Source organism: Trichosurus vulpecula, chromosome 1, assembly GCF_011100635.1.
Source record: "Trichosurus vulpecula isolate mTriVul1 chromosome 1, mTriVul1.pri, whole genome shotgun sequence".
In the NCBI taxonomy this organism is placed as follows: Eukaryota; Metazoa; Chordata; class Mammalia; order Diprotodontia; family Phalangeridae; genus Trichosurus; species Trichosurus vulpecula.
Window position 1 is genome coordinate 247,439,980 of NC_050573.1, and position 27,873 is coordinate 247,467,852.

The window sequence follows — 27,873 nt, forward strand, 5'->3', positions numbered from 1 at the left end:
CTGACTACATGGGTGATGATGATGATGGTGACACTACTACTACTACTGATGATGATGATGATGGCTAGCATCTTACAGTGTTTTAGATTTGTAATCTGTTTTACAAATATGATCAAATTTTAAACTCTCAACAACCTTGGGGAATAAGTGCTATGGTTATCTCCAATTTATACCTGAGAAAAGTGAGGAAGACAAGAGGTTTGGTAACTTGCCCAAATTCACAACATTAATATTTGAGGTCAGATTTGAATTAAAGTCTTCCCAATGCCAGCCCTACCATTCTAGCCATTGTGCTACCTAGCTGCCAATGTGAGAAAATTCACTCTGTGGTCAAACTCACTGAAGTCATTTTCATAAAGCTTGGTAAGACCATCTCTTTTGATAAAGCAGGTGTCCTGAACAAAAAAAGGGGCTTAAAGAATGGGTTGGTGATACATTTTCTTGGTATAGAACTCTTCTAGTCAGTGTTCAGCATATCCTTCATGATGGTGGGAATCAAGGCTATGGGTCTGTGCTTGGTGGAACTCTGGGGAGGCCTCTGGGGGAAGCTAGTAGTGCTGACCTCAGAATTACATTTGATTCTGTTTATTTTTTTTCTGTGCTGTGGCCTAGAAATTTGCTCCCTCCCCAACCCTTAAATCTTCTTTGCAATATTGGCGAAAATCTTTACTTGGCTAAGTCTCCTTGATTCCATGTAACACTACCAAAGACCACTGGCCCTGCTTCTTATCCAGCCTCCACAGCCATTGTCCACGGGACAATGTAGATATGTGACTTGAAAACTGGCTTCCCAGATGCTGTAAACTTTGCTTTTTCAGTAACCAGAGGTACGAAGTAGGAAAAAGAAGTTTCACAGTGTCAGAAATGGATATGGTTTTCTAAAAGGAAGTGCCATAGAAGAAAATGTACCACCATCTGCTTTGCCATTAAGGACCATGGGACCTTTCCATCCGACTTGCAGCTGAAACCTCCTCCATGTGTTTTCTCTCTCAACTAGAATGTGAGCTCATTTGAGAGCAAGCATGGTCTTACATTTTTATTTGCATCCCCAGTGCTCACTGACACAGTGAGTTCTTAACAAATGCTCATTCATTCATTCAAAGAGCCCACAAAGGCAATTAGACAAATGGGAACTAGGGGAATCCAGAACACTTTTATGTCTTTGACAGTTGCCCAACTAATTCCTGTGATTTAGTTGTTACAAAGTTATTTATTTCTCTCAGAGAGGAAGCTGGAACAAATTCCGAACAGTGGGTACTAAGAATGCATGCATTTATGAATTATCCAGATCTTGCAGCTGTCCAAGTGAACAGAAGATCACTCTCCTTTTCATTACATTTACTTAGACGCTATGGAGTTTTATGGAAGCTGATATGGGTTCCAGGCAAGTTCTGGTATAAACATCTACCTGATCTTTCTACCTTCAATATCAACAATCCTTTCTTAGATAGCGCTTAAAGGTTTATGTTCACTTTCTTCACAAAATCTCTATAAGATACATTAGTGCCGGCATATATTATCCACATTTTATAGACAAGGAAACAGGATTAGAGAAATTATAGACTTTCCCCATGATACATAGAGATTAATTATCAGAGCCCAGATTGAATGTTTCCTGACTTTATGACAAGTATTCTTTATTTTTTACAAAATTTAAATTTCCTTTTTATTATGAACTTCATCATTGAAAAAGTGAACATTTCAGTATATAAAAATGGTCAAAAAAGTAGAATTTATATGAAACCGAACTGTTAATGTATAATTTGTTTTAAAGTATTAAATTTAAGTTAAATTTAATAAGTATTAATGATATTACTTTTTCCATTCCCTTCTGAACCTTCTTTTAGTTATTTTCTGTGTACTCTAAAAATGTTTTATTGACTTTTCCCCCACCTTTATCCTTACCCTTCATCCTCACTGAACCTTTGCTTCTAAGAGATAAGTATAGTCAAGTAAAATAATTCAACTCATTGGCTATGTCTGAAAATCTATGTCTCTAGTTCGTTTTTTCCCCTCAAGAGGTGAGTGGTATGGTTTAATTTCTAGTATTCTCTTTATTACTGTATACTGCCTCCCAAGTCCTTGTGGTACTGCTTACTGAGGCCCTCTTAAATGATATTTTGAGACTAGGCTAGGGTTATTCCTTTGGGTAAAGGTGCTAAAATTTCTCACTTCTAAAATATGAGTGACCTCAAACTATTTGCACAGGAGGGTGACATGTAGGAAGGGTTAGGGCAGGGGTGGGGAATCTGTGGCCTTAAGGCTGTAGGTTTCCCACCCTTGGCTTAGGAACTCGACCTGTTATTTCATAGGTATGGAGATCTCCTGGATGAGGAAGCTAGTGATGTAGTTTGGCACCTTCTCTGAAATTTAAGAGTCTTAAAGAGCTGTCTAGTGGGTTAAATGACTTGTTTAGGGTCTTATGGCCAGGAGGCAGGATTTGAAGCCAGACCCTATGGACAGCTGTCTATCCATCATGCCATGCTAGCTCTGTTAGAGATATGTCTTGTGTAGGGTCCAGTTTGTATGCTTTAGTGTCTGTGGTCCTTTTGTCCTTGTAGTGCCTTTTTTGGAGAGGCCATATTAGCAAAGTTGAAGTGTTAGCTGTTCGTGAGGGAGTTACTGACTGGGTCAAATCCATAGGAACTGATACAATACAGGAATCAGGACTAGGATGAGGCATTTAGAAGACTGGAGAGGTTGGGAGCCAGGTAAACCAAAGTCAAGTCAAGAATAGAGTTGTCACTAAATAATAGTTTGCCATGTTTCACTGTAGGATTTAGTAGGTCGAGCAGAACTACATGCACCAATCAGCTTCCCTCTGGTTTCTAAAAAGGGTAAAATTGTTAATTGTCAGGACTTGAACACATTTAATCAGCAAAATGCAATGAGACAGAAGGAATGTCCTGCTTTGATATACAGGGTGTACCCAAAGACTCAGTGCCATTTTAAAAAGCTTAAAATGGAACTCAGATTTTGGGAGACACCATGTATTTCATGCTTCTAAATTAGGAGTTCCCTCAGTTTGAGACATGATGGTCACAGTGCTTTGAACCAAGACTGATGGTAACCTTGCATGAGCCAGTTTATTTTATCTTGTCCAGAGCCACAAATGACATTTCTAACTGTACCAAATGTTGGTCGCTAGAGAGAGAAAAATGAATCAAAACTCCTAGAAAATGCTCACTGGAATTAAGAGGAGTCAGGGCAGGCTTCCTGTAGAAGGTGGGATTTTAGTTGGGACTTAAAGGAAACCAGAGAGGTCAATAGTTAGAGTGGAGGAGGGAGAGCATAGACGCTTGCCATGTTAAGTCTGACAACGATGGAACAGTAAAACATTTAATTGAGATGTAAATGAGTAATAAAACAAGAGAAAATCCTATCAGCCACATTGTTGAATGTCCTCAGAGTGGCTTAGGAAACAGGAACCTCAAAGACACGTGACAAGGAAAAGCCTGGACTCTCCCTCTTTAACCAAAGCCTGGCTGAAGATTTCAGTGAAGGACCAAGCCCAGTGTGTAGAGTTGCTTGCTTCCCTGCTTATCTTCCAGCACATTTGGGACAAGTCTATAACCTGTCTCTCTCTGGAAGGCTCTTCATCACACCGTCTCCATCTATGTCCTGTCTTGGATTGCCTCAGGTGTTTACTTAGATGTTTGTACTTCCTAGGCTCCCTGCTTAGCTCAGTATAGCTACCAACCCCAGCAGAAAAGCCCATTACTTTTCCATCTTCTTGGTAAGAACAACACAACAAAATTTTCTTCCCTGGCCATTACTCTGAGATTGATCTTCCTCAAATGCTGCATCCCTGATGAACAAGGACCTCTCTGCCTCCTGGCCAGAGGGAGGGGGAGCTGCACCCATGTCCAGAGGGCTATATTAGGGATTTAATATGAGACACAGCAGCTCTCATCTCTTTCATCTGGTTGGACTTTATTTTGTACTTAAAAAATAACACATGCACAAACCTACAATAGTCTGTTTTGTTTAAGACTATGTCATTTTGTTTTGTTTCTATACTTAGATACAGAAAAACGTCAGAAAATTATTTCCTTTCTTCTTCAAACACTGATAGAGTCCAGATTTTAAATGATCAGACAATTAACAAGTTTACTTAAGTAGTGTCATTTGTTTGCTTATGGAATTTTCAAATGTAGACCTATGTCTGCTTTTCTCCATCTCTTCAATTTCCTGTCTCTTCTTAAACCTCATCTAAACTGTGCTTCTTTCCTTCCATGACCACTCTCCTTAATTTTCTCCAGCCCACGATTTTTGGGTAGTTCCTGAAAAATCTAAGAACATCATCTGATTGAAAGACAGCTCTAATGAACTAGCATTGTGTTGTCTACTGTAAGCAACAAGGGCTGAAATGCTCTGTGAAGTCTGGATCTCAATTTATTGCCCACCCCAGGCATGTCTACTTTTTCTACAAACAAATTGGAGCCCCCCACTTTTTTGGTCTGGAAACCTACTTCTTTTTAGAAATCTGACTCTCATTTTGGGGAATAAGAAGCTTTAAAAAACAAAAAAACAAAATGACTTGCCTTTCTTTCTTTGAAGTTAGAGGATGTCGTTATCAATTAAATGGAGGCATTGGGAGTCCTGTGCATTTCCTGTGCAAGCTTCCCATCCCTCTCTCCTTCCTAGGAGACAGGAACCTTTCTAGTGCCAGGTTTAGGCCTCTTCAAAGTTTAGATCCTGTGGGCATGAGCCATTATGGCAGATGCAGCTGATAAGAAGTCAAGGATGTGGCAATGTCAGGAGTAACCAGAGAGGCCTTGTGTTTGGAGTAGAGTAAAGAGTCCTTCCCTTCTTTTCTTTCTCCATCTCCCAAATGGGCCAATTGCTTCCCTGGTGTTCTGGAGCCTGCAGATGGAGCATGTGCAGTCTGGGAGCTCTGGAAACACTCCTGTTCCTCCTCCTTGCTTCCAAGGCTTGTTTGGGTTTCATTATCTTTTTCATCCAGGGTGAACACGAGCTATTAGGGCGTGCTCAGAAAACAATTGTTTGGTGGGTAGACAGGAATGTTCTCACATTCTTTCAGGAGTATTTTTTTTTTTTGCCATACAAAGGACAGAGCTTTGCTGTTCAATCAACTTTCCCCACCTGTCAGTACTGTAAGGGAGCCAGGCTTGTTTTTTTTTTTTTAGTCCACAGATCTGTGGCTGTGAGAGAAGAAGCCCTTGTTGTGAGGTATCACGTTTAAGGGCATCTTTGGTACAGGTATGCAAAATACATTTGTTTTCTGGATTAGAAGAAGGGGCCTGTTGCATAGGCTCCTGAGTATATGCACAGTAGAAAAATATAGAACAAAGGGTGGTCTCTCCTCCCCTCCACTCCAAAAAAAAAAAAAAACAAGACCTCTCTTCCTTTTTAACTCTCAAGATTCTCTGTGCAGGTTGAGGAAATGCCAGAGTCAACAGGTGTTTTGTATTGTGCCCTGAAGGTCAATAAATTAGAGCTTTGTTGGACTAGGAAAGAGAGAGAATTCCAAAGCTTCAGATCCCCCAATGGAAATGCCCCTTAGGCCAGGTCTAAATAAGGGAAATAGCACCGGGGCTAATCCAAGTTATATTTCCAGGTCTATACTAAGATAATAACTCACTTATGGGTCCCTTGAAGTTGTTTATTTTACTTTGTTGTCTACACAGCCAAAGGGAGCGATTCATTAGCAGGTGTGAATAACGTTAGAAAAACACCACAGAATCATATTTCTCTATCTTGCCTAAGTTCAGAGCACTTGTCGGAATAGAGTAAGATGACTGGGAGTAGAAAGCCATTTAGGGGTGTTTGGGGGGCAATTCATAACAATTAAAGCCCAATATTTATAGTTTGCCCAGTTTGCAAAGTGCTTTTCTTCCAACTACCTCCTGGGGTCCGTGCCCTGATTATCACTCTCATTTTACAGACAAGGGAAGTGAGGGTTTGAGAGGTTAAGTGACTTGTCCAGAGCAGGAATGGGAACCAAGGTCTTTTAACACCAATGCTAATTAGCATGAGCAGGATGCACTTGGTGGAAATGGCATTCCCACCCCCAAACATAGTATCATTAGGCTACTCGATTTAGATTTACAAAGGGTCCTAGAGTATGATCTCCAGGACAATGTTACCTCTGCATCACTTGAAGAGTCTAAGTAATTGGCGCATCCAACTAGATGGAGAGCAAACTGGATGGGGATTCCTAGCAGGAGACTCAAGAGACCTAATAATTACTGAGCTAACCAGAAGTCAGTCTTACTGTAAAATAGAACACAGGAGATAACTCAGTCTGAGGCATTCCTTTCTTCCTCATTCCCTTAGGGCCATCTTTAGAAAGGATTCCAATCCAGATGTAATCATTAGACTTCCCTAGTCTTTTTTGAGTTCTGTGATTTCTGTAGGGTCAGGCTAGACTTGCTATATTGAGGTTCTTTGGGCTATCGTTAATCTGAAGGCATAGCCCTTGGGAGAAGGGCTCGGAAAAGGCGTGTGGTAGGTAAGACAATTAGTGGCATTTTTGAAGAATGGATGTGTTCTGGGCTCATGTCACCAGGTTTGCCTCAGTGAATGAAAGAAGATCATTCCACACTTGCACCGGTAGTTCCAGATGGAATATTAGTATCAAGAAGCACAGAATCACTCAGTCTCAGAGTTGGAAATGACCTCAGGGGTCATCTAGTCTGGAGGTATAAAACATGAGGCAGGTTGCATTGCAGTTGTAACAATCTCCAATACAGAGCCAGATTGAAATGTAATTGGGACATATTTAACAAAATAAATAAAAATACAATAGAACATAGATAAAGTTAACATGTACCTTTTTAAGTCAATATGCAGTCTTGAGTATGGTCTGGTGCCTGTTTCTATTTGAGTTTGATCTGATCTAGCACACATACACACAGGATGCATGTAAATGTGTGTATATATACATATGCACACAGATATGTACACATACATATGTGTATATATGATTTTCCTCCATCTCCCCACTTTCAGTTTAAGGTCCCTTTGAAAGTATTTGTAAGCATTTAGGCAAATATGTTTTTTACTGACCCTTGTGTTAACCACTCAATCCTGGCTGTTTTTGTTGTTTTGAAGAGAACCAATGATGTCTTGACTCATGGGTGAATTGGATTTGAGTGAGGCAATTGTAGGAAGTCATCAGCTTCACTCTCTCTTCTAGAGTCATTGAAGCCCAGGGGCAAGACAAAACTCAGGACTACTGGCAGTGGCCTGGGATACAGTGGATGCCCTTAGCATCTTTAATGTTTGACCAGGCTTTAAGCACTCCACAGTGCTTGCTTCAGCAGCTTTCATGGACATTGGAACAAATTATTCTCATCCACCCATTCCACTGGGGGAAGTCTTCACATGGTTGGGGTAGCCATCCCCATAACTCCCTAACTGTGGCCCATTGGTTACCCTCAACCTGGTTTAGCCCATCTGCCCAGACAGCTTTACCAAGGTGTGGTTGCTATACATGCTACAGCTTCTTGGAACCACAGGTTAGACTTGGGTGGCATATGGACATCACAGGAGAATGAACAGTCCTGAAAAGGGCTCAGCAAGCCCTCACCCCAGAGGTGCTAGTCCTTCTTTAACATTCCATACATCCCTGCTATGACTTACTTAATCTTCCTGTTAGAATTGCTTCTAACCCTGTCTCCTTTCAGCTTCCAAATATCCTTTCATCCTGGAGGAGTTGATAAGTTCATATAAAAAAGAACTGGGGTTCTTAGTTGACTAAAAAGCTCAGTTTGAGCCAACAATGTGTCAAAGCAACAACAACAAGAAAAATTTAATGCTGGATCGAGAAGCATAGTGTTCAGAATGAAGAGGTGATAATGTCTCTTTACACTTTTCTGGTGAGACCATACCTAGAGTATTATGTTAAGTTCTGGATACCACGTTTTAGTACTGATAAACAGGAGCATGTCCAGAGAAGAGAAATCAGGATGGTGAAGGTGCTAGCAGCTATATCACATGAAGATTGATTGAAGAAATTAGGAATATTTAGCTTGAAGAAAGAAGACTTGTAGGGTGTGTAATAAAAGCCTTCAATTATGAGGAACAGTAATATAGAAGAGGGATCAGACTTGCTCTGCTTGATCTCAGAGAGCAATACCAGGCGTAAGGAGCTGAAGTTACAGAGACAGATTTAATCTTGATGAAAGGAAAAACCAGCAATGAAAGCTCTGCCCAAAGTGGAATGGGTTATTTCAATAAGTAGTGGGTTCTTTCTCAATGGATCTTTCTCTCTCTTCCATCTCTCTCTGTCTCTGTCTCTGTCTCCCTTCCTTCCTTTCTCTTTCTCTCTTTCATCTCTTCCCTTCTCTCTTCCAATCCCCTCCTCCACTGGGAAAAAAGAGAAATAAAACCTTCCTGATAGTTGAGTAAAACAAGTGTCTACATTTGCCATGTCTAAAAACTCATTCTGTAACTTGAGTCCATCCCTTCTGTCAGGAGGAGGGCAGCATGCTTTATCATCAGCCCTCTAGACTTATGTATTCTCATTGCATTTGTTAGAGTTCTTAAGTCGTTCAAAGTTGTCTTTATGATGCTGTTATTGTATATATTAGCCTATTGGTTCTGCTCACTTTCCTCTGCGTTAGTTTTGTAATAACTCTCAAATTTCCCTGAAATTGTCATTTTTAATAGCAAAGATAATATTCAATTACATCCGTATACCATAGTTTTTTTAGATAGTCCCCAATTGATGGACATGCCCTAAGGTTCCAGTTCTTTGCTATAACAAAAGAGCTGCTATCAAATTTTATGTCCATTTGGGTCCTTTTCTTCTTTATTTGATTTCTTTGGAGTATACCTCTAATAGCGGTATCACTGGGTCAAAGAGTACGTACAGTTTTGTGACTTTTGGGGCATACTTCCACATTGCTTTCCAGAATGTCTGGACAAATTCCCATTTTCACCAATGGTCCATTAGTGTTTGTATTTTCCCACAGACACTCCAACAATTGTGATTTTCCTTTTTTTAATCATCTGCCCATCTGACCCATGTGAGGAGGAATCTTTGTGTCATCTTAATTTGTGTTTTTCTAATGATTTGTGATTTGGAGCATTTTATCATGTGCTTATTGAGGACTTGGATTTCTTCCTTTGAAAACTGCCTGCTTAAAGCCTTTCTCCATATACTTAGTCAATCAAAACTAATTTCCACATTAGCCATATCTAAAAATTCATGCCTTATTCTGCAACTTGGCTCCATCACCTCTCTTCTACTGGGGAATGGCTCTTATATCTTGGAAATGAGACCTCTAACAGAGAACTTTCTGCAAAGAATATTTTCCTAGTTAACCGTTCCTTTGTAATGTGAACTATAATTTTGGGAGTAACTGTCCACAGGGTGCCCTAGAACCCAAGGTAACAGTTGCCTTCTGGGGAACCTATCCTACCAGTCTAAGTGTGAGTTTTGGTAACACCTCAATGCTCTGTCAAAATCAGAGATATCATGTGTTTATGCAAGTGCTCATGTACACACTTTATCCCTATACTAGACTGAAAGCTTCTGGATTGCAAGGATTATGGCTTGTGTTTTCGGTAAAGCCAATAGCATCTTAGTATAGTGTTTTGAATGAATGAGTGAGTGAATGATTAGATCTTCTGGGTGTTTTTAGAATTGACCTAGATTTGGAGTTTCTACTATTCTACATCTCAGATTATGTTTGTATAGTTAAAGTTTCCATGTTTATTTGCAGTCAGTTAATAAAAAGAAATTGAAATGATGACTTTGTGCTGTGGTAAAATGAGTATTAGCTTGGAAGTCAGGAGATAAGGGGTTCCAGTATCATTTATTCCCAATTAGTCTGTCACTAATTAGCTATATCATCTTGGCTAGGCAAGTGACAACTGCTCTGGGCCTCAATTCTGTCTGTAAAATAAGGTGGATGGACCAGAACACCTTTAGATGTCAGATGTTAAAGTTATATGATTCTACAAATGCATTGTTTCAGTCTAGGAAATGGGAGGGAGGTGTTTTTATTTTTTTTTAATAGTAGGGTAAACATTATCCTGCTCACCCAGTGTTGCAAACCCTGGTTCTTGATCCCTGTCTCTCAGCTCCTTACTACAAAAAATCCCCAGATTTCTAGCACTCCTCACTCTAAGTGGTCATCATTTAACAGGCCACTGAAAGGGAGAATACACTTAAAGTGAACTGTATCCTTAGCTCCTGGAGCTGGGGAAAAGTACTCTTATTTGTTTTTGCTGCTGAGTTTTATGTCCAGAAAAAACAGATCATGATTTTGGGGATTGGTCAAAAGAAAAATAATCTGAAGGGGGCAGTCTGTGAAAAAAGCAAGGAATCAAAACATAATCAGCCCTCCATGTTCCTATTCCCATCTCCTTAGCTGGGCTTCACTTTATGGATGGAGATGGAGATGGGCTGAGAAGTGTACCTTGAAAGCAGCCCTCACCCTGTCCTGCAAGGAATCCTCTTTTTAGCATCCTTTTGTCCCCTTGAAAACCCAACAGAGGCCCTTGCCAGTGTCCTGTGACTCCCCTGAACTTTTCCTCCATTCTTCTGTGATTGCATTTTCAGGTTTTTGGACTTCAAAGTTCATAGCTGCCTTGTGTTCTTGCTTTGACAGAAAGACATCCTCTCCCTCGGGCACCTTACTGCTTAACTCACTGCTTTCAACTATGGCCATATGGGTATGTGACCAATCTGTCCTCCTTGAGGAATCAAACCAGGGCATGCAAGGGAATCCATCTGGATTCTCTGCTGCTCTCTGGGAAGCTGGGAAGAGAGAGAGAGAGAGAGAGAGAGAGAGAGAGAGAGAGAGAGAGAGAGAGAGAGAGAAGAGAAAGAGAGAGACAGGGACAGAGAGAGAGAGGGACAGAGCCAGAGAAAGAGATAGAGAGAAGAGAGAGATGATTAAGAATGAGTATACCAATGAGGTGCAGGTGTAATCAAAGCACCCCCCCCACTTATCCTAGGTGAGTCAGGACATATCAACCTGAACTCTGGCACAGAGCCATACTCCTCCTGATGGTAAGTGTCGGTAAATTAAGCAGTACTGAGGGTTCACTACCTTCATGTACTCCCCTCTTGTCCTTTACTATGAACTGTTTATTTAAAAAGTCTGATGTTTTTTTTTGCTATGTATCAGAGACATATCTCAAGATACCCTCCACTTATTTGATCTCTCCTTTGAACTAGAAGCCTTGAACACTATTCAGGGTTGAGCTGGGATGACATAGTTTGATCTTTGTACTCCTGGCTATTCAACCTGCAATGTCAACAAGTGATCACTGAGCAAATACTGTCTGCTCAGCACTGTTAGGTTCTACAATGAATGTAAGAGAAGCATAAGATAGGGGCCCTGCCCTCAAGGCACTTATGGCTTAGTTGAGGAGCCAAAATGAACTGGAAAGAAATTAACTATGCAGAGGTGGCATAGTATAATGGAAGAAATGCTGGTTTGGATGTGAGAAGATGTGTGTCCAAATCTCACTTAACTTTTCTAAGCCTCAATTTCCTCATCTATAAAATGGAAATAATAATTATACCTTGTCTCCCAGGGCTGGGTTGTGGTGAGGAAAGCAAAGACAGCACAATATAATGAATTGGCTTGGGGTCAGGAAAGAGCTGGGTCTGAATCCTATCTCTGACACTTGCTGGCTTTGTGACCCTGGGGCCAATTACTGAGCTGAAGCTCATATGCCAAATGAGGATATGATGATTTTTTTCCTCATTAATCATCAAATGTTATCAATCACTCCTTGATCTAACTCTGGTTCGATTACCAGGTTAACTCACCTTGAACCTTTCTTAGATTAAGGGGCCTTATCCATAGCTCTGGAAGTTTTCATTAGCTTAGCAATAAAAGCCCTTTCAGGCCTTTCCTGAACTGAACTGTCAATGAGTTCTGTTGGCCACAGTCACAAAGGTCTATTCACTATGATTAATTGTGAGCTAATAAGAAAGCCAGCCTTATTTGCCTTCCTGATTTGCTGTAGGTCCATTCTATATTTCCCTTGACTTGTTTGCGTTTTCTTTCTTTTAATGGGAAAGAAGAAAGAAGGAAGGAGTTTGACAGCGGCCTGATCATGCAGCCTCACGACTCTCCCCAAATCTCCTGCCTCCTGTTGGTTAGCTTGAAGCCTCTTGAAGCTAGAGCTCCTGTTATTGGTGATTTTGAAAAACAAAACAAAACAAAACACAAAACAAAAACATTTATATATTAATTTCTTCCTTGTTATGGCTCCAGCACAATTTCTAGCCCACTCACAGACAGACTTCGGTGTCAACCTGCTTTTCCTTATAATCTAAGCTCAGCTCAACACCACTTTTAAAATACATCTAAATAGAATACAACGATATTTATAAAACAGAAATACAAAGTGATGATTGCTCCACAGAAAAACAGAAAATGCCTCTTATTTCCTTCCTTTCCTTGGCTGCTGTTGCCCTTTTCACCCTTCATTCAGCTCTGGCTCCGGGAGGCCCTCAGGGTTAGGGGTGGAGGCTGTAGGCCCGAGTTAGAGTCAGGACACTGACCTCTGGATACCCTTACTATTGCTTCAGGCAAGACTAACTCATACACCCAAGGAGATTTTTTTTTTTTAATTCTTCTGGTAGGCTCTTTTTGCTACCGGCAAAAGCAGAGACAAGGGAGCAGGGGGTTAACTCAATTGGTTAGAGCCTGGAACTAATGAAACTAAGGTCCTAGAGTTTTGCAAATGGAGGCTCTGGCCTGAAAGACAGTGGGTTGATCAGTACACGTAAATGACTATTTTTGCAAAAAAAAAAAAATTACCAAATTAGCTACTCTTGTGATAACTGGCCCCGGGTATCAATTTAAAAACAAAGAGCTGTGGTGCTTTCTTTTAGTGATTGAAAAGTAGGATTTCAAAGACTTTGCTCAGAGTCCTTTTGAAGGAGACTATATCCTATTAGAAAGATTTATCTTTTTCTCCAAAAAATCATTTTCAAGACCATATTCCGAAACATTTTTTTAAATGTTGGTCCGTCTTTCCTACACAATTATAAATGGGTATCATTATATGGAATTATCACTATATCTATCTTTTCCCCTAGAATCATAGAAAGGGATTATCTTTAGTGTAGAATATTAAAAACAGTTCTTCATCTGTGTGTCCTACAGCAATCAGTGACTTTCATGATTAACTAGTGCAAGTGTGATCTGGCTCGTGTTAATTGTCAGTTTGTGAAACAAAATCACAAACTGAGCTTAAATTTTTTTCTTAATGATTCCAAAATTCCGTGGCATTTTCACTGATTACACGAGAAACTTTAATTTATGTGCCTGACAAATATAAGTACCATATACTACACACTTCACTAGGCTGAGGGACATTTTGAAGACATATAGGTAGGATGTTTAAAGACAAAACACAAATCTACAAAGAAAAACACTTTATGATTATTAGGCCCAGTTGAATTCGACAAATGCGCCATGGGAACTTTACCAATGGTCTCTGTTCGTGGCTCTGGACAAGTTATATCACATTGCTCATTTACAAGGTCTAGGTCGACTTGGTGTTTTTTATGTACTACATTATTTTTTGTTTGTCACTGAGGGGTGTATTTTGTCCCATAATCAGACACCTTGCAGGGACCTTAAAAGATCATCCATTTAACCTCTTCCTTTTACGGATGAAGAAAATGGTGCCAAAAAAAGTAAAGTGGGTTGCACAAAGTAACTAGGGGCAGTGTTGGGAAGAGAACCTAGTTCAGCGCTCCTTCCACTTCCTCTCACTATTCAGACTGGAAGCTCTTTGAGGGCTGGCACAATGCCTTTCACTGTTCTTTTTTAGTTGTAGAGGGTTTTGTTCTTTGTTTTTTGTTTTCTTGTGTACTCAGGAGTGTGCTGGAGCTAACTTGGGAGAGCATTGTTAGTTTTTCAGTGTGAATATTTACACCTTGGAGAATTCACACCTTGTAAATCAACAAAGGCTACAAATCAGAATTTACCTCATTGTTTTGTTGATTAGATAGACTCTGGTTGTGGTTCGTCCTTTGTTCCTAGAAGCAAATGTTGAAGAGAGTGTTAATGATGCAGATTAAACTTAAGTGTGTCCTGCTTTCACTGCCGCCCCTCCCCCCCCTCAGCTGGCTGTTAAACATTTACCAGAACATCCCCGTTCTTACCTAACGGTGGTGTTGTTGACGGTGGCAATAATGAGGATTAATGAGATGCAAGGATAATGAGGCCAAGGTAATGTGTAAGCCAATTTAGCTTTGTATTGTAAAGAGATTCTAGCATGGTTACTGACTATACTGCTTAGTATTAACAAGACTAACAGCTAGCGTTTATATATGCCTTTAAAGTATGCAAAGTGCTTTACATATATTATCTCACTTAGTCTTCACAACAGTCTTGTGAGGTAAATGCTATTTATATTCCCATTATTATTCTCGTATTAAAGATTAGAAAACTGCCTCAGAGAGGCTAAGTGGATTTGCCAAGATCACACAGCCAGCAGCATAGTAAGTACCCGAGGCAGGTTTTGAACTGAGGTGGGTCAACCTCCAAATCCGGAGTTCACTCCACTTCGCCACCTAGTGGCCAATCCTGGCCATGTATCTCCGAAAAGGGCTCACTTGGTTCAGAGCGCCGAAGGTGGGGGAAACTAACAACCAACCAATCTGAGAGCATGTGATCTATTCGTAATGGATCAGGAATCTTTCATGAACTTTATCTGCAATTCATTGCATTTCTTATAACAATTTCTTTGTTGTTCAGCCGTGTTTGACTCTTCGTGACCCCATTTGGGGGTTTCTTGGCACAGATGCTGTACTGCTTTGTCATTTCCTTATCCAGCTCATTTGACAGATGAGGAAACTGAGGCAAACAGCACTTACCCAGGATCACACAGCTAGGAAGTGTCTGAGGTCAAATTCGAACTCACGCATTCCTGCCCGTAGGTCTAGCGCTCTATCCGCTGCGCAACCTAGGCGCCCATACCTTTTAACAGTAGGATCATGTATTTTAAGCCGGGGTCGTCTAGCTCAACTTCTTTGTTATATGGATACAAAAACTGAAGCCCAAGAGCTCATGTGATTTGCCCAAAGTCACGAAGGTAAAGTTGCCGAATCAAGTTTTGAACCCATGTTCTTTGACTCCAGATACATCATTCCCCGCCCCCCCTTCTAATTGGCCACATTCATGTAGTGTTTTAAGGTTTACAAAGTGTCTTCCTAAAAGGAACACTGCAATCATAGTAGAAAGGCACCCTATAAATGCAATGTTTTCTTTTTAAAATAGAATTGTATCAGTATTTACATGTCTTGGGAACTTTTCAGTGCCTTCCACTCTATGGCTAAATTCTGGCTGCTACCCTGTCGTGACCGTTTTGTGCCCTGTGGTTCCGCAGACTTCTTCCTTACATGGATTCTTTCCTGCATTTGTATATTGCCTTCTGCTAATTTGGATGGCGCAATTTTGTTTGCCAGATTTTTAAAAACCATTTTTTCTTCAAGGGAGCATTTGAAAAAAGCCCTTTCCTACTCCAAAAAGAAGCTCGGAACTAGTCCACTTGGGTTGGAATCTCTCAAAAGAAGCAGCTTTTGAAAGATGAGACAAACTTCAAACAGGCCACACTTGCTACTCATTTTCAGACACATCCTGGAAATGTAACTTCCTCTGTCCCGGTGCCAAGATACTCTGCACCCTCGGAGCTGGTATCGAAATCCCCCAGTGTTTACAAGGAAAATGCTCTGGCAGCGTGTAAATTAGTGGTGACTCAGAATGCATACAGTAAAACCGTTGCCTTTGCAAAGAATGCCGAGATATCCGAATTGATTTTTATCTCAGGCCCAGGGTTTCTTTGAGGGATTAACTCCTTGGCACGGGTGCCTGCAGATGATGGATGCTTTGGGAGAAAGAGGTGTGTAGAGTGAGGTTTCCCTCCTCCTGCTGGTCAGATGGGAGAACTGTTCACTATTAGAAACAAAACAGCCAGGCTACTAAAGCCTCCCCCTCAGTGGCTGGGCTGCCTCTCCCTTTGTCTGCAGCGCTTGCTCCTGCTGAGCTCCAGGAGCTTTAGTGTCCGTGGGCATGGCATGAAAATTTGAGACCTGGAAAGAAAACAGGAGGCTTTAGTGGGTTTCAGGCAAGTGTAGCAGGAGTGAGATGAAATATAATGCTTTCTGTTTCTGTAATGCTCCTCAGTCCTGATGCTCCAGAGTGTTTGGTAGCTATTGCTTCAAGTCTCTCTGGGTCACCACGAGATAGGCAAAGGTCAATCTGAGGCATGTAGGGATATCCCCACAGGCCTTCCCTGCTGCACAGATGGCAAGGCTGCCTGGACATATGGGTCTCATGAGCTTCCCTCCTCCTGTTCCTAGCACATACACACTGGGGCTTTGAGGGGAGCTGGTGGTGGGGATGGAGGTGTCTCTAGTGAGAGGCCTGCGGAGCTCTGAGGAGTCTTTAGGCAGCTTGCCTTGGGTCAGCATCTGATGATGGCATGTGGGACCTAGACTCTGAGATCCCCTGTGCCCACCCAGTGGTATGTATGTGTCCTTCAGATGGACTCTTACCAATGTTTGGTATTATTATGAATGCTGTGTTTTTTTTTAAAAGATGGTGCAACTGAGTTATGGAAAGGTAAAGCAATTTAATTAGAATTCCCAGTTGTTTCTTGGACTTGATTTAGGGCCCTTTCAATCTAATGCATTTCCCCCTTGACTCCCTATATCCAGTGTCCCATTTCTGCTTGATAGTTTCTCTAATAAATAATCATAATCAGAAATGTATGGGATCATCATACACTAGGGATACCTCTATATGCATATATATGTACACACACACACACACACACACACACACACACACACACATTTTTTTTCTCTCTCAAGACTCCAAGCAGTGAAATCGCCTATTTCAGTTTTGTGTGTTTGTGTATGCAAAGCCCAAACCAAACCAAGATGCCAGCGGTACTGGTGACCTTCAAGATTCCTAGAGAAAATGAATGGAGTTAAAAAAAAATCACATGCATTTCCCCAGGGGTAGCTTTGCATGGAACATGAGCAGGAAAACTAATAGCTGACTTTGGTGTTCAGAGTGACCATGAACCATTGACACTGATAATGCAGAGTCCTGGAAACTGCACAGACAGAAGGTGACTCTTATTCTGGAAATAGTTAATCATCCTAAGGCTGGCCTGTTCTTGAAACAAATGCTATCTAGGACTAACCATCAAGCTTTAAGGATCCTGATTTGAAAGCAGTGATTTCCTTAGTTCTTACAGATTTCGGTTAATACTCACACACCTGGTGTTTTTGGCATTCATGGATAAGGTCAACATAGTCCCTTTCGCTGGCTGCCTCAAGATTCTATTTTTGGGAATATGTTTATTTGGGGGGATTCCAAAGTATCTGATCTTAGCTTTGGATCACTGCTTTCCCTCAAACACTTGAGCACAGAGAGAAAAGAGAGAAAAAAGAGACAAGATTGCAATCCATGGTGGGGCCACCTGAGGTACTCCCTAATCTCTGGCTCTTTGTACCTCCCCATAGTGGCCACCCTTTCCTCTCACAGGACAGATGAGTCCCCAGAGGGTAGCCTAGGACAGTGTATAAGGCTATGGCCAAGGAATGAGGGTGGGGACAGGAAAGGCAGTGGCAATAGTCAGAACCAGCCTTTTAGGCAAGAGACAGTAGGCAGTTGTTTTACTGATGTGATGGAAGGGAGCGTATGTATGCGTGCTTACATATGTGCACGTATGTATATAAGCACATGCATAATGATAATAATTTTCTGATTTTCTGATGGAGTTTCTACTTTTAATGAGGAAAGTAATAGTCATAATAACAGTGATTGTTATTTCTAATAATTTTTATACAATACTATGTACATGTAAGACCATTGAAAATAGCTTGCATGTTTTTGCATTACTATAAAAACATTTTCAAAAACTGGATTGAAATAATTATTAGGCTTTTCTAATCCCCAGATATTTGTGTGCTTTCAAAGAAAACTTGTCTGAAGTTCCATTAGTATCTCCAACACAATGAAACAGATAAGTCTGGCCTGGGAAGGGGGGTAGTGAATAGGGAACAGGAATGAGGAAGAGGGAACAGAGAGAAAAGAAGGGAACTTTTCTTCAGCCTCAACTTTAGTGTGGATTTTGACTCCTTTTTTTTAAACTCTTGCATCCTCCTTCTTTATTTTAAGCTCCTTGAGGGCTCCAAATGTTTTGCTTTTGTCATAGGATCTTAGGTTATGAACTGTAAGATCAAGTCTAACCTCCTCATTTTACATAGGAAGAGCCCAAGACCCAGTGAGACCAAGAGACTTGCCTAAGGTCATACAGGCAGTAAATGGCAAAGCTGTGATTTGAACTTACCTCTTTTGACTCCAAATTCAACATATTCTCCATTATTTGCTGCTGTTCCATATTTATATTACCAGCACCTGGCACAGATTAGACATTTTGATAAATGCTTATAGGTTTGTTGTGATTGATCGTAATTGTGGTACACAAATACAGATAGTATGTTCCATTTCTGACATCCTTTTGTAATAATAATTCATACTTTGGTGACCTTCCCTGGATCTCAAAGCATCATGATCTGCATAGTTTTTAAAAATAGCAGCCAACTGAGTCCTGAAACCCTTTCACTGGAGGGGGCTTCTCTCCAAAAAGGACCACAAGACTGAGCCACAGGAACACTGACAGAACAGAAGATATTGGAAAGTAGGACACCCTTGGGGGTATTTGGCAAATAACAAGGATCTAGTTATATCCCAAATGAAGAAAAATCAAAGCCTCCCTGTCTCATGCTAGAGATGGGAACCTGCCTCTAGCTGACAAAACCCAGACTGTGGCCTGGCTCGTCGACTAAAAAGAAAATGAAAACATTCCCCGGCTCTCACATACTGCCACCTTCTTTCCCTCGAGCCCTAAGGATGCTCTACGGAGTTTAATGCTAGGTGAAAAGGATGCATATGTAGCCTTGAGATGCTGTGGTCCATGGTCCATTTTGGCCCTGCCTGAAGTGAGTATTTTAAATGCACCCTTAAAGGAAACCTGAAAGAAAATCCTTCCCCTGCCAACACGTATATATGTGTGTAGAAAATAAATGGGACTTTTAGAAAATAGAAAGCCTTTAAGGAGAAGAAAAGCTTCAGGCTATGAGACTTGAGAAAGAGAGAACTGCGTTGTGCGAGTGAACTCATTGCCAACTGGTCCTATGGGGGAAACAGAGAATGCTTCTGGTAAAACATCATGGCCGAAGGAGTAGGGTTTTTCAGCCAACTCTGGAAGGACAGTGGGCAGAATAATTGGTTGATGTAGTAGCCTATGTATTTCAGAGGAAGGAGAGTTAAAGGAAGAAATATGATCCCGCGTGAGATTACATTTGAATTTTACCGTTGCAATTTATACTATTTGATGACGCCTATGTTTCTCTAGGTTTTCATTTGTTTCATCAGGAAAATTTTATAAAGAATAAAGCACTCTTCCCAAAAGAATTCCTAAAACTAGCCCCCTGTCCCCACCTATAATAATGACTATCTTAATGATTTCTGAGGGCTGGTTCTTAATGTGGAAAGGGCTTTCACATTTTAGTTATAGCACTGTGGAAAGTGTCTCCCTAAGTAATTTGAGAAATTGTAATCTGTGCTCTCCCCATACCTACTTCATATCTCACTCCTGCTGTGCCCAGAGAAGGCAGGAGGTGAGGATACCCAGCATCCTTTGAGCTTTGGCTGATTTGTAACCTTCTTTTAATGTAATTTTTCAAGTGAATTTCTTGTGTATTTTACTGTCACACTTTTTAAGATAAAGTAACACTCTCTTGACCTATTGATTTTGATGGAGTAGGTCTCAAGTGTTCAAATACAAACACCGTGGATGTGACTGCAATGATAATATTTTTAGTTTACTAAATGTCCCTTAGCCCCTGGTCAAAATGACCACAGAGAAACTTGGGCATTTGAGGCACCCACCTGCTTTCCATTTCCTGACAGAAAAGTCACATATAAAGGAGCACATTAGAGTCTTCCCTTGTTAAAAACAAAACCAAACCTTCTAAATAACACAGTTCAAAACAATAAACAGCACTGTAATAAATTTATTGCCCAGCTGAGAGGGAAATTTCATTGAAGTCATTATTTAACATTTATAGAAGGCTTCATAATTACCTCACCTCCCCCCACCCTTTTTTCCCCCCAGTCACAGAAGCTATAGTCTCTAAGTACCTTAATCAAAGTCATCCAGTCAGGATTATATTACACAAGTTCATAGTTTTTAGGCTATTACTGAGCCCAGGGATCCCAAACAGCATTGATTATCTGAGGAAACCCCTGAGGAGAAGCAGTTTTTAGCCTAAGGCCTGAAAGTGTCTTTCCATATTATTTCTAGCATTGTTGGAAAGCTCCCAAGAGTCTAAGATGTTTCGTGGCATAGTAGCATTTTTGCTTTTTTCATTTCTTATGTTCTGTCTACTAATATTGTCCTCCAAGACCTCAGGGTGAAGTGTAGGTAGTTCTGTAGTCTGGGAGGCGATGCCAATGGGACAAAAACTCTGGCATGTGCTACTTCTAAGCTGGAAAGGTTTGGAATATGAGCCAGTAACAGACTCTAAGTCAATCATGGAGCAACAAACTAGCTAAGCTCAGAGAGGCTTATTACTAGGTTGATTACAAGTTGCTGATTTTTTGGCCCTATCATCTCTGAAGAGATTGGTCTCCTCGTGTGGAATATCCACATGGCTCCTTAAAGAATTGAGAGAGAGGGCCTCTAAATCATTATAAATATTTTAAAATATTTCCTTTCATAGAATTGCCAACTAGACAGCTATGCATGAAAAAGATTGTCTGAAACCCATGAGAATCACATTACTTCAAAGAAAATCAATGTTCCTTTTGCCTAAGGCATCCTAAAAGCAGGCCACAACTCATCCTAGATATCTTTGGCTTGGTAGCCTAACTTTTCAGTTCCTTTAGGCTATAGGTATAAGCTAGAGGAAGAAACCAAGAGAGCAAGCAGCAGCATCTCTGAATCAATCAATAGTCAGGCATTGATTGAGCACCCACTGTATACCAGGAACTATTGTTCTAGGTGCTAGAAATAGAAAGAAAAAGCAAAAACAGACCCTGTCTTCAAGGAGCTTACATTGATAATTTGCAGCAAATTAACAAGGGAAACAACACGCATAATTTGGTGATATGTTTCATACTTGTTGATGGCAGGGTCTATTTTGTTTTTATCTCTATATTCCCAGCTCCCAACTTACTTTATTTTATTAGTTAAGAACTTAACAAATATTTTTCATTCACTTATCCAACCAACAAGCATTTATTAAACACCTACTATGTACTAGGCACTGTGCTAAGTTCTGTTGCTATAAATACAAAAATGGGGAGAGATCCTGACTTCAAAGAACTTATATTTTAAGTGGGGGAGACAATACATATGGGGGACTAATGGCCAGCGGGGAGTATTTTGGTTTGGAAAGCTACAGCAATGGTGAAAGGAGCCAGGGCGAAGTTGATTAAAACACCTTTTCCTGTAGCAGTGGCAGAATTAGAAAGAGGGTGGGGGCAAAGGATAGGTGTTGGCAAGGAGGCTGGTAAAATGATGGATCAATTTGATTTCTTCCACTTCTCCTCTTAACTGACTTGAATACAGTGAAAATTGGAGCCTATGTATTCTGTGAGGTTCTGGTCATACTTGGGTTGGGTTGGTGAGATACCATTTTATCTAGGTTTGACTTGGTATCATCAGATTTGTAAGCATGTGTACTCCCCACCTGTATTAAGTTCACTGATGCTAACCCACAGCTCCAGGTCAAACCCAGGGTGTTGAGAAACTTATAAGAACTTCCCCCAGAGATATGGGGCAGGAGAGGGGGCTGAGGCTGCTCTCCCTGCTGTGTTAAGAGCTGCCTCCCACTTCCCCAGCAGGAGAGGGAGTGGAGTAGGGGTGAAGAGGCAGTTTTTCAGCTACTGCTGCATGTCAAATAGGACTTCCTGCTGTTTTGTTTACCCTATTAGCTAAATCTTCAAATTTAAGTCCAGGAGGTTTTTGCCAGGTGGCAAATATGCCAGGTGACTGGGAAGGGTAAGGCTTGGTAAGGAGAGTGGTCTAGGGCTATTTGGACCAGCATGGTGCTGACTTTTATTCTTCATTATTTTCCCTTGACTTCCATAGCCTTACTTCCAAAGATGCATAAGCATATATGTGAAAACCAGCTGTACTGAACAGGTTGATGTGAAAGAAGTAGTTTCCTTAGCAACTAGAGACATATGAAAAGCCCAGCAAACTATTCCTCAACTCATTTTTCGTGTTGTTTTTAGTGGTTCCCTGAAAAGAGGTCAGATGCTTTATACTAAGTTCATTTTACAGTTTTCTTTGCAGCAGATTTGGTTTCAGAAGAGCGAAATATTTGTGCTTGTCATCATGACTGCCCACTGCATTTTGCCCCTCTCTTGCTTCTTTCTGTTAGAAACTAGGACATAAAGACACTCATGATCCAGTGTCATTCGTGACTGATTTCAGCACGGGAATAGAAATGCCAAGTGCAGTGTGAATTTGTAGAAAATACTTGTACATCAGCATTCTATATTAAGCAAGAGCTGTTCAGGTTTTAAATAAAATTAGGTACTTATAGTCTGTAAATGGCAATCAGAGCTCTGGTTTGTTGCCCTGTTGAAGTTAATAGTGTCTCACCATCTTTTTATTCCTTCACAATCACATACAGGGCCAGTAATTGAGGTTTATGGGTAATTTTGAATTGTGGGAAATCCTCAAATTTTATATGTGTAATTACAAAACATTACTTTTACTCTCAGATGAATTAGAGCTAACACTTTTTCCACCATCCGAGCAATTCTATAATATTCTATTATATTTGGTCACTTTATAGTTAAAAATCTACTGAATGCATGGAATGAAATGCTCCTGGCTTGTCTATGTTCTCTGATAAAAAAAATAAGCCCACAAAACGTCCACATATTTCTTTTGAAAAATTTATTTCCCTTTCATCATCAGCTTAGGTGATCGATCATCAATAAGAACTTATTTGTAAACACTGTTAGCCCGAATTGTAAAAACCCACCAGAGACCCCAGTCATCAGCCTGCTCCTGGGATGAGCCTAGGGTAGATCGCTGTGTTCTCTGCACTCGGAAATGTGAACATCTTGCTTTCATTCTAGAGCAGTGAAGATTGATAGACACTGCCACCTTGGAGGAAGGCACATGGCCTCCAGCTGGGCATAGGGGCAATGTTGTCATGAGCACCTGTATGAGACAGACTTACCAGGACCTTTAGGAATCAGGTTGTTTGTTCTTAGAGAGCTTGATGTTTGTATTATTGAATAGTCAACAAAGTTTGACTGTTGGTCAAAGCTAACACCAGCTGTTTACCAAATTTGGGATACACATACATTCCCAAACACACATACACCCCTACACACCCCATTAACAATTGTTTACCAAATCTGGATAATACATCATTGGTAGTTTAACAGATTTGAGGGACACCTATATCATTGTCAAATTATACACGAGTGCTTATTTTATTACAGAAGAACAACTTATATAACAACTACTAAGTCACAAAATGGAGGCTTACAAAATGTAGTTGTTCATCCTAAATTAACATACTTATTTCCACTATACCTTCTGACTGGGAGAAAAAAAAGAAAAATTCTTATAACAAATGTGTGTTGTTGAGCAAACCAATTCCCACATTGGCTTTATCCAACAGTATGTCATATTTTGCATATTTAATTAATCACTCTTTTGTCAGGAGGCAGATAGCATTCTTTATCATCGGTACTTAGAATCATGGTTGGTCATTGTGTTGTTCAGAGTTCTTTCAAACTCTCATCTTTCAAATTTGTTTGTTTTTATACCGTTGTAGTATAAATTGTTCTAATTCTGATCACTTTATTTTGCATCAATTCATGCAAATCATCTCAGGTTTATCTAAAACAACTACTTTCATAATAATTTTTTTAATAGAACAATAGTATTCAATTGTATGTATATACCATAATTTGTGTAGCCATTTCCCAATTGATGTGCACTCCTATAGTTTCCAGTTCTTTGCAAATACAAAAGAATTGCCACAAATATTTTTATACATGTAGGATCTATTTTTCTTTTAAAAAAATCTCTTTGGTGTATCTGTCTATAGTGGTATTGATGGATCAGAAGATGGAGGACAAGACATTTTCTATGATCTTCATTATCTCTCAAACCTCTCCAGAGTGGAAGTTATACATGAGCAACAACACAATTCAGTTCTCTCCATGGTCTAGGACACTAAGAACCCTAAGAGGTAAAAATTCAATGAATCAACAGCAAAGAGGGTTAATCCCAACCCCCCCTAGTGTACTCACTAAGCACCCTTTCCTCTACTGCCCACAAATCGGCTTGCAGCATTAATGGTTAGGCTCAGGTTTACCTTGCGATACATTTTGAATTATTTTGTTCTTCAAAACACATTATTCCATTCCCTCTTGCAGTTTTGGTGGGAATAGAATGGTCTCATGTTATTCAGTTTTCCTTTCCTTTATATTTGAAGGTATTTCTCACGATCAGTTGCAGAATTTATTTGTCATTGAAATAATTAAAATTAACCACTACATATCTTGGGATTTGCAGCATTGTAGTTTTTTTCTCCTGTAAATGATCTGTGAATTCTTTCACTTGGTATTTTTTTCAGTGTTCAGAAGTTCTGAGCAGTTTTCTTGTACGATTTTTCATCATTTATAGGTTTTTTTGACTTGTTTTTCCCTAGGAAACCTATAATCTTTAAGCTATCCCTATACAATCTGTCTTCAAAATCAATATGTTTTGCTTGTATGGAGATCATGTTTTCTTTTAACATTATTGCCTTTTGCTTTTCTTTTTCCAGGTTGTCCTTCATTCAGTGTATTTTCATTTCCAATTATTCTTTTTTTTGTTTCTTTGATGAAAATTGCCATGGTGGGCTCATATTTTTCTGTCCTGCCATTTTTTTCTGTGTGGGCCATAAATTCTGCTTTCATAATTCTCAGTTCTCTTTTAAACCATTAAGGAACATCTTGCTATGGTTCCATGCAGAAATATACAGGGTCTTTTTGCTTCAGCGTGCATTAATTCATTTTCCTTGTCTTGCAATATTTATTCAAAGATGTCTGGTCTCTTTTAGTTGCTCTGGAGGCCATATTCCCTTCTATTATTAATATCTTCCCTCAGGAAGAAGAGAGCCTTTAGGAGAATGAATGAGGTAAAACACAGGGAAAGAAAGGAGGAAATCTTATTTCCGTGGTGGGAGGTGGTACCACCCATGAATGTCTCTAAGAGAGGAGAGATATTCTATAAAGGGAGATGGGGACTTTATAATGAATATAAGCTGCAGGAATTTAGTGTTTAGAAACCACTCATTTTTTCCTCAGGAGAAATAGAATTGGAACTCCTGGGGGAACTGAAACTTAAAAGGGTGGGAGGGCATGGACTCAGAAAGGAGATTTCATGGCAAATGGAGGAAGAAATGACCATGGGGAGGGCAAAGGTTAATAATGAATTGTATATTCAGGGACATAGGAAAATTCCCACCATGGGGCAATATCTTCTTTGTCAACTATGGGAATTGGTATTTATTCAAGAGTGAGAGACAATAGAAAGAGCGGACAATGGAGCAAGATCTATAAGGCATTAACTTAGAAACTGTGTTGAAGAAGAAATACAAAATAAAAAATTTAGAAGCTTTAAATCCATGAGGAATATATAGACTAAAGAAGGACTAAATTTATATAAGGGCCATGAACCAAAGAATAAATCTAGACTTAGACAGAAAGGGAATAAATAATAAAAAGAATGAGGGAAACAAATCCCTTTAGGAAAAAAAATAGGAAAATGAAATTTAAAAACACTAAAGAACAAAAGGTGAAGGAGAAAAGAGGATGGGAATTTTACTTGACTACTGAGAAGACAAAAATGAGGGGAATTATTAAATAACTACATAAAAGCAGGAAGGAAAAAAGGAACTAATAGGCAAAATTCCAAAATTTGGGAAAAAAGTCACAATTGGGGGTGGGAGGTGAGGGAGAAAGGGGGCTGAAAGTGAGAGGCAAAAAATCTTTGGGTTGCCTTAAAATAGATTATGATCATATAAGAATGAATGAAATGAAGAGACAATATCGTGTTTACAAAAGAGAAGGGGGGAAATCTTAATTTTAGAAAATATCCAGTGTTCAAGACAAATAGTGGAAAATATGAACGCAACTCTCAGAACTTTAAATGTGAATGGCTTAACCAATCTGATTAAAAAAAGAGAAGAGTGATACACTGGAAGGAAAATAAAATCTTACAATTTGTTACTTAAAACAAAAAATTTTTAAAAAAATTGGATCAGATGGTGTTGAAGGTCCCTCCAAGCTTGACCACTGTTACTTTATGATGTACCTATGATGGCCTCCATACATAATAAAAACGGAGCACTGGAGAATTTTTTTTTACTATATATCATGAATCCAAAAAACAGTAGTTGCAATCATATTACCAGACAAATCAAAACAAACATACAACAAAAAGAGATTAATAAGGAAACTGTGTTATGCTGAAAGGAATCATAGACAATAAACCAATATCAGTATTAAACAGATGCTCCATATGTCTTAGCATCTAAATTCATAAAGGAAAAATTAACTAAACTACAATAACACATAGATAGTAATAAAATAGTGTCAGGAGATTTCAACGTCCTTTTAGTTTTGAATATGTCCAACAGAAATAAACAAAAGGGAAAATAAGGAATTGAACAAAGTTTATTACATCTTCTAAATGGGACTGTTAAAGAATATATATATATATATATATATATATATATATATATAAAAACACATGCACATATATTCATATTACTTACCATCATGTTGAACTTTTACAAAAATTGATCATGTGTTAAGGAGCAGAGATACTGAAACTAAATGTCAAAAGACAGAAATAGTAAATACACTTTACAGATGATAACCCAATAAAAATAGTAATCAGTTCAAGAAGCACAAACAAAAGACATAGACCCAAGTGGAGACTTAACTATGAAATCCTAAATAACAAGTGGGTCCAAGAAAATCATAGAAACAATATTTACATGAAAGAAAATGATAGTAATAAAACAATATACCAAAATTTTGAGATACAGCTAAAATAGTCCTTAGGGGAAAAATAATGTCTCTTCAGACATACGTTAGTGGAGTAGAAAAAGAGGATTAATGAGCTGAATTTATATTAAAAAATTAAAAAGATTAATTAGAAACAAAAAATTATAGAAATTATAATTTGTTGTTCAGTCATATCCAACTCTTTCTGGTCCCATTTGGGGTTTTCTTGGCAAACATACTGGAGTGGTTCACCATTTCCTTCTACAGCTCATTTTATAGATGAGAAACTGAGTCAAACAGGGCTAAGTGACTTGTCCAGGGTCACACAGCTAGTGAGTATCTGAGGCCAGATTTGACCTTAAGAAGATACGTCTTCCTGACTTCAGGCCTAGCACTGTCACCACGAAGGCATTTAGCTGCCCTGATAACACTTTAGCCAATCTTATATTAAAAAAAAACAGAGGGCAGAAAATCAAATCAACAGCATGGAAAAGAGCAGTGTGATACCACAACAAAACCAGAAGAAATAAAAAAGAATTATCAGAATCTACTAGTTGTATGCTAACAAAACTGTGAATACAAGAGCAATAGAGGGATACCTTAAAAACATAAAATACTCAAAGTAACAGAAAACCAACTAGAAATTTTAAGTAATTCGTTCTCAGAAAAATAAATGTAACTAGTTGTAAAGGAGCTACTAAAAGGAGAAAAAACCCTCCTGCTCCTGATGGGTTCGCAGGGGGATTCTGCCAAACTTTTAAAGAAAAATTAGTACCCATACTATCCAACTTATTTTTAAAAATTG

General features: G+C 39.4%; 1 pseudogene; it reads right to left on the reverse strand.

The window, feature by feature from the left end:
• Positions 1-4,714: 4,714 nt before the first annotated feature.
• LOC118836469 overlaps positions 4,715-27,873 on the reverse strand; it is a 98,167-nt pseudogene continuing 75,008 nt past the window's right edge.